Consider the following 13,396-nt stretch of genomic DNA (forward strand, 5'->3'; position numbering starts at 1 on the left):
CACAGATGCAAGGGATCCATTAGACAGAGATGGAGGTTGGTCCTAGGCTAACAGATGACCAACAGAGATAAAGGGAAGGTTAGGGGTATACCATAAGACTGGTTATTTTCAGAACCCCAAGGATGAACAGTCAGCCACCTGTCACTCTGTTATCTCCTGTGTTCTCCACTGGGTAATTGTGACGAGATGGGACCAGAGTTAAGGGTACACAGTACGACCAGTTTATTCCAGAATGCCAAGGACAAATACAGGATGCCCTCTTCAGGATAATAGAAAAGTAAGAGGGACAACTTCTTTTTCCTTTTTTTTCTCCTCTCTTGTCTCTTCACAGATGAGTAATAGCATCTCCATACAGGAGGACTTGCCCCTTGGTTGCATTCCCCCAAACTGGGAAAGTTTGATTCTCCTAAACCTTAAAACAAGACAAACTCGTTTTACTTTGTAATACTGTTTGACCTAAAAATAAACTGGGAGAAAATACAAAAATGAGCCTTAGGTCCCAGTAACCTTAGGCAGGAAATCCTAAAATTGGCCTCTTTTACAAATGTTAGTCCTTTACAAATGTGAGTAGAATAAAGAGGACAGAAGAAAAAAGAAAAAAAAAACACAGAAATAAGAGGCAGGGTCAACTATTGGCTGCTTTACAAGCTCTCCAGTTCCTTGCAGGTTGTCCTAAGGAAACTCTTCCAGGTAACTGCCATTGGTATGAGAAGCCAGGCTCACTGGAAGGCAAAGTGCCTCAATGGGTTAAAGGGGAAAAGCCCAGCATGGCTTGTGCCCTCTGCCACAAGCTCAGCCACTAGAACTGGACTACCCTGAAGGTCAAAGGATCCTGGGACAGAATCCCAACCTTTGACAAGCTTGAGCTGAAGGGGCTCTCTGCTCCAGGCAGCTCCCAGATTAGACATTCTCATCAACATGGCAAGAGCAATTTTGGAAGCAGCAAGTAAAATTATAATTTTCCCTTTTGGGTTCAAGAGCTTCCTACTCTGTGCTAATATCCTTCTCTGAGCAGCTGTCCTCCAAATCCTGTTAGGTAATGGGGTAAATGACACCTCCTCTCCATCCCAAAGAAAATATTCACACCCCTATGGGCAAAAAGCTTTTCAAAATAGGTGCCAGCTTAATGTTGACTCAATCTCTAAATTTGTCTTTTCTCTAATACACTTATTTCTCCTGGGAAAGATACCTAAATCTTTAACCAATAATTTCAACTTGGATAGTTGTTCCTAAGGGGATTAGAAATGCCCCACACTTATTTGGATAGACCCTAGCAAAAAATCTAACTGAACAATCTCTTGAGGGGGGATAACTCCTACAGTATGTAGATAAACTTCTTATCTGATTCTTCTTATCGGAACTTTCATGGCAACACATAGTACAAACTATGACTTCCTAACAGAAAGGAAAATGCCTTCTGTCTAATTGAAAGAATACAAAGGTAAAAAAGTATTTTTCATAAGAAAGGTTACAAAGAAAATATATTTTACACTAGGAAGGATCTTGTATGGTAAATTATTGTCGTAAAGTTTAGTGACTGGTTGTTTAAAAAAAGAGATTGTTTAGGACAAATAAGAAAGTCCAAGCATGTCATAGATGTTCTGTGTAGGTCATAAAAAGATTCATGAAAGGGCATTTATGTAAAGACATATTATATAACTTTAAAGGTTATTAGGCCTACTAAATACTTCATAAACTGCTACTATGACTTTTAACTGTACAACTTGCCTTCTTTAAAGCCATTAAATTCTAGGTAAGGCCTGAGGACATATAGAGTTAGCCATGTCCCCTAGCTATGCTTATATGAGTCAAACCTTATCTGCACTTCCATCTTATGTCCTAGGCTCCACATTTAGTACATAATTGAAATCGTTTATTTACCAGGTTGTACACCAAAAGTAAAAGTTCCTAAGTGCTAACAGTGTAACATATACTTGAGATGACTGGAAAAACAGTTTTCAATGCAGAGCATTAAGGAATTTAGAATATACTTTTAGTAAAATGTCATAAGAAGCCATGGGAATATAAATTTTTTTTGTCTAGTTTACAGGGCTAAAGGATTGTTATAAGGTAGACAGAATAAAGCTGAAGATTTAAGCAAGTTGTGGGAAGTTTGTGAAAGAATTTTGTCAAAATAATTCTGTGTGTGATCATATTGGATAATGTTAAAGGGGTATTTTTCATTTTTTCCATAAATTTAACATTGGAATAAAAGCACAACAGGTTAGAGCATTGTTCTATTCTTTAAGAGAAAATTATAAAGAGTTATGAGAATCTTACTTTATAGTCAAACTGATTTAGATTGAATAGATTTGTTTGTAAGGTTTTATTAGGAACTGGATTTAACTTCAATAGTACATTAAAGCAAAGGTAATATTTGGCTAAAATCATGTGAAATTCCTATAATTCTGATGTGACTTAATATATGTTATCAGTAATAATTATAAGTATTACATTATTTTGTGCCACACAGGTAGCAAATTTCCTTGTCAATTGTGCCTTTGACTGTGGCTTCCCTAAGACTTTTTTTCCTCCACATACAATTGTTGTCTTGTTTTGATCCTCTTTAAAATGTGTTTTTGTAATCAACTATCAGTCTCTCACTGGTGTTCTTAAATGCAGGTTTCTGATTTGGAGATTGTGACATGAGAATAGACGAAAAACTTTCAGGATATTTATGGAGAGCTGAAATGTTCATGAATGTCAAGCAGAACAGACGTCAGCTGTGTAGACTGAACTGATAGAAGACTGAAATAATTCTTCTATTTACAGTTTTTAATAATTGAGTAAAGTATACTCCTGTAAACAAACTTTGAAGCATATTTGTTTCTTTCTACCTGATTTCTCCAGAATTTGGAAACTGAGTATTCTTAACTTACGTCAATATAGTTATTTGCATAAGTGCATGAGAATCTGTTTTCTTTTGCAACAGGGCACAATTGGAGAAATTTTACCAAGGTTTTGTAAAGCTTTGCTAACTGAATTTGTACTTTGCATTAAGGAATCATATTTGACTTATAAATCCAACAAAAGTCCTTTGGGAAAACTGTCCTCAGATCTACTCTACACAGTCCCTGTTCAGGGTTTCTGACCTGTGGTAAGTAAAGAATATCACTTTTTTTACAGGTCCAGGAGCCCCAACTTATTTTGTGACCTCAAGAGGAAATGAATTTACCCAACTCATACAGGTACTTTATGGCACAGGTATTTGAAGACTTAAACCCATGGCTGGGCTTAAGGCTTTGAACAGTTTTATCTGAGATTCCTCATGGAACAAAGTTCCATCAAAGCCAATTTAAAAAGGAGCCTATATGTCAAATAGTTATTCTTCCTGTGCTTTATACATATAACCAGGTCAAGTATAATAAGACTAAAGCGTAATTTGCAAATAAATCAGTACTATCATGATTTGTTTTTAATACAAATGGGACTGGTGAGAGAAAAATTATGTTTAAGAACTATGGTACTATTATTAGGTTCTAGTCTCATCAGTTGTTTTTGATTTTTTGTCTAAAATTTAGACTAACCCTGCTTATTTCTGTGAACCAACTACTGATCTCTAGCTGCAGCTCCAAAGAAATAGGAGGGATGGGTAATGCAAAAATCTGGATCAATATTCTAATGCTGGGAACATATTGGAATTGGCTAGCAACCCCATCCCCCTAAGTCTTAGCAGGCGTGATTATTGCCTTCAGCTACCTGGGCATGTCAGCAGCTTCAGGATATTTTCTTGGAGCTGTCCTCAGCCCCTTATTTAATTTTGACATCTTCTAAATTTAATAACCTGATTTGTCTCCTCTTGCATTCAGACCATCAAGCACCAGATAATCCTCTAATCCTCAGTGAGGGTTACATATTGAATATTCAAGAGCCACACTTCTACAGGGGACCCATAAAATGCCCATCAATGGGACATGACAGAGATAAATTCCTGCCCCTGTGTCCCTTAGACCTGGCTGAATACTGCTTTTACCAACTCATGGATCCACACTTCCCTGACAGCTAGCAAGAGTCCAAGGCTCACAGAATAGAAGTTTTTTTGGGGGGGCACTGCCAACCCATTATACCTCTCCTCTTCACTGCTGTCATATTTTCATTTAAATGCCATTGCGGAAAGAGCTTTCCCGACCACTCTATAAAAAGTAAAGTCTCACACCCTACTTAATAACACACCTCCTCACTCCATGTCTACTTATAGCTTGCTATGGCCTAACACAACTACATGATACAATTCAATTGTAGCTCTACTGCTAACCAACGTAATCTTTTAGTATCTCCTCTTCAATTTGTTGAGTGAGAAAAAATCTAATTCATACATTTATTGTTTTTTTTTTTTTTTTCCCGTCTGGGACTCATGAACAAACAGGTGGATTGGCTACCCTGATGTCAGTTACTCACTCTGGTCCAATTCCAGTGGCTGGAAGTATGGATTTATTTGGGGAAACCATGGTCATGTAGGTATAACATAGAGAAATCCTCTTAGCAGAAGGATGAGGCATTACTAATATTATAATTATTTAACTTTATTTAGTTTTTGAGATAGGATCTTGCTCTCTCACCCAGTCTGGAATGCATTGCCATGTACACCGCCCACTGCAGCTTTAAACTCCTGGGCTTAAGTGATCTTTCCACCTCAGTGCCTCTACCCCCACCCCTCTACTGGTAACTGGGACTATGGGCACATGCCTCCACAGCTGGCTAAGTTTCTAATTTCAAAGAGTTGGGATTACAGATGGGAGCCACGGTACTCAGCTTTGTTTTGACTACTTTAGTGAAGTCTCAGTTTAAATTAACTACAAAATAAGATGAAAATGTTCATCATTTTTCTTAACAGGTAATAATACATTCCTTCCCCTCTCTGTTCCCTATCTCTCCTCCTTTCTTTCCTTCTTCCTTTATACATATGTACACACACACACACACACACACACACACACACACACATACATAGTCGGTAAAGTTGAAATTAGTAAATTTTAGTTTTTCATAGTTAACCATGCAGTAAACCAATATTGTTGTCTTTAGTGTTGACTCAGCTGTTTGAAGGCATATTTCATCCTATTTTTTTTTCTTTTATATTTGCCTTATCTTTCTTCATCAGAAAATATCTGGGGATAGCACAATAGAAAGAATATTTGGAGACCAGAAATTTAGATTTTCTGACTACCATCAATTAGCTAAATGTCTGATTTATATTTATATCTGATAAATATTACATTTGTTATCAAGAAAAGGGAAATTTGGTGAGTCTAATATGCAAAATATGTCTATAAAATTGGTCAGTTGCTCCAATATGAGCAACTATGAGTCCAAACTTTTGAGTCACAATGCAAAAATGAATAAAATTTTATTCACATAATTTATAACTTCTGAAAATTAAGGAGAACTTTTGGCTTCAAATAAGAATAACATTTCTTTGTCTTTCTACAGATATGAAGAAACTATTCTTTTCATGAGTCATCATGGAGAGGGCACTATATAAATGTAATAAAACTCTTCTTAGTTACATCCTGAAATTAACTACAGTAATGGTTTCTGTAATGATTAAGGGAATGGGGTCTTAAATTGGGTTCAAAATTTCCTACCATCATTTACAAGATGAATGGACTTGAGCAAATTAATCTTTGTTGCTTTAATTTCCTCATTGTTAAAATATTGAAAACAGTAGGGTATAACTCAAGTGTTTTTTAGTGAAGAGTAAGTGAAATCTTATGCATATCATTATTAGAATGATCCTGGGCACATAGTCAACACAAAATATTAAGCTATCACTGTTACTAAAATACAATTTATTAGTTTAAAAATAATTGTCAACAAATAGTGATAGCCTAATGTCAAATTGAATTTCTCTCACAGTAAGTTTTTGGGCAAGCCAAAAGTTTCTTAGTTCTTTAATGATCATACTTAACCCAATGAGATATTTCATAGCAGATGAATGAGTTCATCTATTCTTCAGATAAGAATTTACCCATTCAGATAATCATCTATAAATAGGTTCATTAAACATAGTTTGTGAGAAGTATTGATCAGTGGTGATTTTTGTGGTTTTACTCTGACAAATACTTGGAGTATAGCCATTCTGAGTTGTTAAGTGTAAAACTCGTGTTTGATATTTAGAAGGAGTAAAAAAAAGATTTAAAAGTGAGAAGCTTAATAAAGACACATCTTAATAGAAACCGTCTTTTTCTGCATGGAGATGGGCTGAGGCTACCTTTGGGAAGTAATGTTATTGTTAAAATATAAACTGAGGCTTGACTCAGTATCTAAATGAATGTGCAACTGAAACTCACAAATTTTAAATCAGAGTGCAGAGGTGCAATAATTTTACCCTGGAACATCTTGAAAGCAAGTGTAAACAAATGTTCACTTCAGCCATAAATAAAATATATATGAAAATATATATTCATATATTCAGTGAAATATATATAGAATGTTTAACCTTGAGCAATATTCCTTTCTTGTATGTGCTCCAAATATATGCCAGAGTAACTGAATGTATTTAACATACTGCGTACATTTATTGATTAAGGGCAATTTAAGATTTAGAGAATATATATCCAAAACAATGATTTTAGTTACAGATTATTTTATGGTACAATTTATGTTTGAAATTACTTTGGTGGCTATTTGTAGAAGATTGTTGGAAGGTAATAGTGAAATCAAGAGGTGGCAGTTAATGTTATATGTTAAGTTCACAGGGCTAAGGAATCCCAGACAGCTGATAAAACATTATTTCTTGGTGTTAATATGAAGGAATTTCTGGAAGAGATAAACATTTGAATAAGTAGGCTAAGTAAAGAAAGTGGCCCTCACCAATGCAGATAGGCATCATCCAATCCACTGAAAGCCCAAATAAAATTTAAAAATAGAAAAAAGATAAATTTACTTTTTCCTCTTGAACAGGATCATTCATCTTCTCCTGTCTACAAACATTGGTGCTCCTTGTTCTTGGGCCTTAGATTAGAACTGTAACCTATACCATTGGAACCCTGGTTCTCTGGTCTTCAGGCTTGGTCTGAAGCTGTACCATTGGCTTTCATGGGCCTACCACCTTGCAGATGGCAGATAGTGGGACATCTCAGCCTTCATAATTGTACAAACAAATTCTTAATAATGAATATATCCCTCTTTATCTATCTATATCTATATCCTATAGGCTCTGTTTCCCTGGAGAACCCTGACTATACACAGAGATAAATTAAGCTGCTATAGCAGGAGTATAGGTGAGAAGCTTATGGTTGAAGGTGAATCAGTTCAAGATTTGTGAAAACTCCTAATAGGACACCCACATGATTCATACCCAGTCTTAATATTCATATCTGTAGGTTTAGCTAATTATCCCAAGGAATATGGGGAATAAAAGTTAAATATATTAAAGAGGTATTTTATATTTTAGCAGTGGATATATGTCTTGACAGAAGAAAGGAACATTTTAAAACAAACCATACATATCTTTCCAGGGAACTGAACAGGAATCAGAAAGAAAAGTTTTCAATTATATGAGCTAGATGACAGTTCCTCTGCAGTTGACACAGATAATAATGGTCAAACTAGCCCTGTTTTTGCTAATTCTATCTCTGAATGCTGAAGATATAAAAGTCCACAAGACTCTGAAAATGAATAGATGATTCCTCTGAAGTCCAAGTCTCTTACTGGAAAATAATAAGTTAAAACAAACAAACAAACAAACAAAAAAACATGTTCTTTGAAGGTCATATTTTAGGGAAGCTATTATACTAAAATTAGGAAGCTTCTAAATCCATATATTTATAGTGACAACCTGGCAATATTAAGAGGTATTATGAACACAGATCACTCTCTCAAAGCACTTGAGGTCATATGTGCAAAAATATTAATTTTAAATTTAGGAGTTTATCGAGAAGCCTGGCTCCATTTTGTGGATCTCACCAGCAGACTTGTGATTTTATTTTTGTACAAAGACAAAGGATTGTATTACCCTTGGCACAGCAAGTAGCATGAATTTCATGTTTCATTTTGATCCCCTTACTCTGTCCCCAACTAAGCCTGATAGGAAAAAATGTATAGATGGGTCAAGGTGGATGCTGTGCCCACTGTGTTGTATCACAATTGAGAAACCTTAGGCTTAAGAAACCCCAATGTTTTATAAGATGACTGAAAGCAAACTTGACCAATATGTGCTTTTAAAGGAGGCATTATTTTTATTATCCTGCACAGAAAACAGACCTGCCCTCTGCCTGTGAGGTACATAATGTCTCCATTTTCCATAGTGCTTCCTATCAAACATCCTTCAAAAGATAGTCCAGAAAATATCTGCTAATAACATTGCTTACAAGACATAGGGAGACATGAGAAACCGATGGAGAATTTTGTTCCAATTGTGTTTAGAAAGAAAGCCATGCAAATAGCATTCAAATATAATTTTAACTATGGTAAATTTGTTATTGCAAAAAGAATTGTAAAAATTGTATAGTCACCAATAGCTGGCAGCACACCTATATCTCATTTAAGTACCTGAGCTGAAAAACTATTTGAGACTTAAAATTTAGACCTAAATTATTTTAGTCTAAATTGGACTCTCCCAAATTGTTCAACCTAAAACAAAGTTCTTATTTGGGCACTCAGCAATAGAACAAGCTCTCTTCATCTATTGGTGCTGTAATAGCAAATACCCGAGACTAGGTAATTTATACAAAATAGAAATTCATCCTGGATTTCTGGAAGTCCAAGATCAAGATACCAGAAAGATTGGTGTCTGGTAAGGGTCTGGTCTCTCCTTCCAAGATGCTACACTGTTGGTGCTGTATCTTCTGGAGGGAAGGAATGCTGCATCATCACATAAGTATGGAAGAGCAAGAGAGGCTGTGTCTGCAGGCTGTTTAGGAGCCCATTATTTGATTTATGAGGTCTCTGCTCTTAAGACTTAGTCACTACCCAAAAGGTCCCTCCTCTTAAAACTACTGCATTGGGAATTATATTTTGACATGAATATGGAGGGGAGACCCATCATTGAAACCTTAATGAAATCCCAGCCAACCTTTTTGTGAGAATTCCTTCTGTCCCTTCTAACCATGTCCATCTCTTCTACTTGGAGCTTTACTATATAGAGCTAGATTAAAGGTCATGTTATCTGTGGGGAATTGTGAGGGGGCTACAAATAGAGGCAACACGTGTTTTAAAATTCCCACCACATATCATATTGAGACAATTTAAAGGTTATTAGAAATGATATACAGAAAACCAAAATAGTAGAAAATTTTTTGAATTATATCTCATAGTCTTTTCACTGAACTTGGAAAAGACACTTCAGCTGTTTGTAACATAGAGCAAATACTGTTAGCAAAAGAATATGTAGCTATAGATTTCTTACTGTTAATCTCTGTATTGTAGCTAATAGTAGATTTTTCAGAATTAATCGTGCATTTAAGTTAAGCTCCGTGATGACTTTTGGTGTTTACTCAGCTACTGAAATGTTCTTTAGTCTTGCTTTTCTTTTTTTCCACTTTTTAGCACTGCATTACATAAATTGTAATTGTTTCCTTATTTCATCTTCCTCTCTATATGACTTTACCACTAAGCTAATGTCATATAATTTAGACATTTTGGTATAAAATAAATTAAAATTTAAATTTTTGGAAAAGCCCTGTGGGTCATGCCTGTAATTCCAGGATTTGAGGAGGCAAAGGCAGGAGAATCACTTGAGGCCACGAGTTCAAGACATGCCTGGGCAATATCACAAGACCTCATCTCAAGTTAAAATACAAAAAGTTACCCAGGCATGGTGGCATATGCCTATAGTCCTAGCTACTATGGAGACCGAGGAGGGACAGTTACTTGAGCTCAGGAGTTCAAGGTGTCAGTGAGCTGTGATTGTGCCATGGCACTCCAGCCTGGGCAACAAAGTGAGACCTTATTTCAAAAAAATTTAAATTTCTGTAAACTAATGAAATATGACTGGATAAAGAAATGGAATTACTGTATTTTTGAAGGCTAACATGAAAGCTGTGGAAAGACACAATAATGGAAGTCACTAAAAAGAAATTGCTGTCAAATTAGGATTAGGTGAGCCAAATGTATATACATGAAATAGAAGAATGGGAAACATTTAAAAAAGATTTTACACTTATATTACTTACAACTAAATTTAAGTTGTTTTCTAGGTTTAAAGAAGTATATACAGAGAACTACAGATTTTAAAAATTTTGTATATGTTTATCGATAAAAAGGCACTAAACTATAATCAATCAGCAGATCTATACATGAGCTCTCTAAGCCTTAGTCAGATATCACAAGGTTGGTAAAAGAATGACTCTATTTATCTATTGATTCATCAATCTGTTGCCTATCATCTGTTTTTATGTCATCATATTTCTATCTATATTTTTTAATTGCCCATTTTAACCAACATTTTCAAGTAAGTCACAAATCTCAGTGATATAATGTATGGAGGTTTCCTCTCCAGAGGTTGTAGCAGGTTGCATGGACAGTCTCCTGCCCCTTTAGAGGTTTTTGCATGTGTATATTCTGATTCAGTCTGTGCTGATTATAAAACTTAATATCTATTGAAGATAATTTAATTTTTCCTGAAGTTTTCAGGAGAGAGAGAGAGCCCCTTAACATACAGGTGGTCAAACTAGGTAGGTGTGTATTTGTTTGTTTTTATTAGTTTGCTTTTGTTTTTTCCCTTCTGACTGAGTTACGGGCATTTACTCATAGCATTAAGTTTTAGAAAAATGTGATTATGGGGGGAATTGAATGGCATTTCATCAAATATAGGCTCTTTAAGATTTATTTTAGTTCCCAAATTTTGTACATTTAGGTTACTGATGTGGTTTGGTTCTGTGTACCCACCCAAATCTCATCAGGTAGCTCCCATAATTTCCATGTGTTGTGGAAGGGACACAGTGAGAGATGATTGAATCATGAGAGTGAATCTTTCCCATGTTGTTCTCGTGACAGTGAATGGGTCTCATGACATCGTGGTCTTAAAAATGAGAGTTTCCCTGCACAAGCTTTCTCTTTGCCTGCTGCCATTCACGTAACATGTGACTTGTTCCTTTTTGCCTTCCACCATGATTATGAGGCTGCCCCAGCCATGTGGAGCTGTAAGTAAAACCTTTCTTTTGTAAATTGCCCAGTCTCAGGTGTGTCTTTATCAGCAGTGTGAAAACGAACTAATTCAGTTACTAGACATTTTTAATTTTAATAATTTAAACTTGAAAGAGACCTGCTATGATAATACTTTGACTTATTTTGCAATTTATCCTTTGGATAAATTACTAGAAGTAGAACTTCTATATCAAAAAGTATGAACAATTTCAAGATTTTGCTATATGTAGCTAAAGTACTTTACAGAGCTTCTTCCAATTTAAATTCCCTTCAGCTAACTTATTGCATCCTATTCAAAATAAATATTGACATTTTAAATTTTATCAAATTGCTAGGAAAAAATAGCACTCTACTATTTTAATGTACATTTGGTTCCAAGGGGTACATATCCCGCATATGTTATCGATGGGTTTTTGTTTCTTTCTTGTGAATTGACTGAATTCAGTACATTCTTCCAACAGTTATTAATTGTGATTGATCTTATTTACTACAAATATTTACCCACATTGTTTACTTTTTAATTTTGTCTATGGTGTCTTTAGGAGCACAATATACCAACAAAACTAGAATTAGAGAAATTTTATTGCTGCCATTAATTGCTTTTTATTTATTTATTCTTAAACAGAAAACATTTAAATGATTAAAGGACATCCTTGTGACTAAGAGTAAATACATCAACAAATTCCTCGATTAGAGTTTATGAGTTTTAAAACTTGTCATTAAAAGTTGAAAAAAAGGATGACATTATAGCTTTGCTATAATAAGATGCTGCTTTTAGAATGTAAAATATGGTTACTCACTTGAAAAATAAACTCAAGTGAATACATTTATTTATTTATTTTGTCATTTAGTCATCCAGGCAAATCCTAAATGGTGAAGTTGCAATAATATTATTGGTATGGAGTTGGCATACATCTTTTAGCTGTCTGCGTGATTTTCTGAAAGATAATGTTTGTTTTCTTTTTTTCTTTCTTTAGCTTCTTGGGTACATGTGCAGATCATGCAAGATTGTTGCATAGGTACATTCATGGCAAGGTGGTTTGCTGCCTCCATCCCCCCATCACCTATACCTGACATTTCTCCCCACCTTATCCCTCTCCACTCTCCCCCCACTGCCCCTCCCCTAGTCCCCCCAAAGGACCCCAGTGTGTGATGCTCCCCCTCTCTGTCCATGTGTTCTCATTGTTCCTCACCTGCCTATGAGCGAGAACATGTGGTGTTTGATTTTTCTGTTCTTGTGTCAGTTTGCTGAGATTGATGGTTTCCAGGTTCATCCATTTCCCTACAAAAGACATAAATTCATTGTTTTTTATGACTGCATAGTATTTTATGGTGTATATGTGCCACATTTTCTTTGTCCAGTCTATCATTAGTGGGCATTTGGGTTGGCTCCAAGTCTTTGATATTGTAAACAGTGCCACGATGAACATATGTGTGCATGTGTCTTTATAATATAATGATTTATAGTCCTTTGGGTATATACCCAGTAATGGAATTGCTGGATCAAATGGAATTTCTATTTCTAGATCCTTGAGGAGCCACCACACTGTCTTCCACAATGGTTGAACTAATTTACACTCTCATCAACAGTGTAAAAGTGTTATTTCTCCACATCCTCTCCAGCACGTGTCTCCAGATTTTTTAATGATCACCATTCTAACTGGTGTGAGATGGTATCTCAGTGTGTTTTGATTTGCATTTCTCTAATGACCAGTGATGATGAGCATTTTTTCATATGTTTATTGGCCTCATATATGTCTTCTTTTGAAAAGTGTCTGTTCATATTCTTCACCCACTTTTGGATGGGTTTGTTTTTTTTTTTCTTGTAAATCTGTTTTAGTTCTTTGTAGATTCTGGATATTAGCCCTTTGTCAGATGGGTAGATTGCAAAAATCTTTTCCCATTCTGTTGGTTGCCAGTTCACTCTAATGGTTGTTTCTTTTGCTGTACAGAAGCACTGAAGTTTAATTAGATCCCATTTGTCTATTTTGGCTTTTGTTGCCATTGCTTTTGGTGTTTTAGTCATGAAGTCCTTGCCTATGCCTATGTTCTGGATGGTTTTGCCTAGGTTTTCTTCTAGGATTTTTATGGTGCTACGTCTTTTGTTTAAGTCTTTAATCCATCTGGAGTTAATTTTAGTGTAAGGTGTTAGGAAGGGGTCCAGTTTCTGCTTTCTTCACATTGCTAGCTAATTTTCCCAAACCATTTATTAAACAGGGGATCCTTTCTCCATTGCTTGTTTTTGTCAGTTTTGTCAAAGATCAGTTGGTTGTAGATGTGTGGTGTTGCTCCGGAGGCCTCTGTTCTG

This window comes from Sapajus apella, unplaced genomic scaffold, assembly GCF_009761245.1.
Source record: "Sapajus apella isolate SASKATOON/1434 unplaced genomic scaffold, GSC_monkey_1.0 scaffold5, whole genome shotgun sequence".
NCBI classification, from domain to species: domain Eukaryota; kingdom Metazoa; phylum Chordata; class Mammalia; order Primates; family Cebidae; genus Sapajus; species Sapajus apella.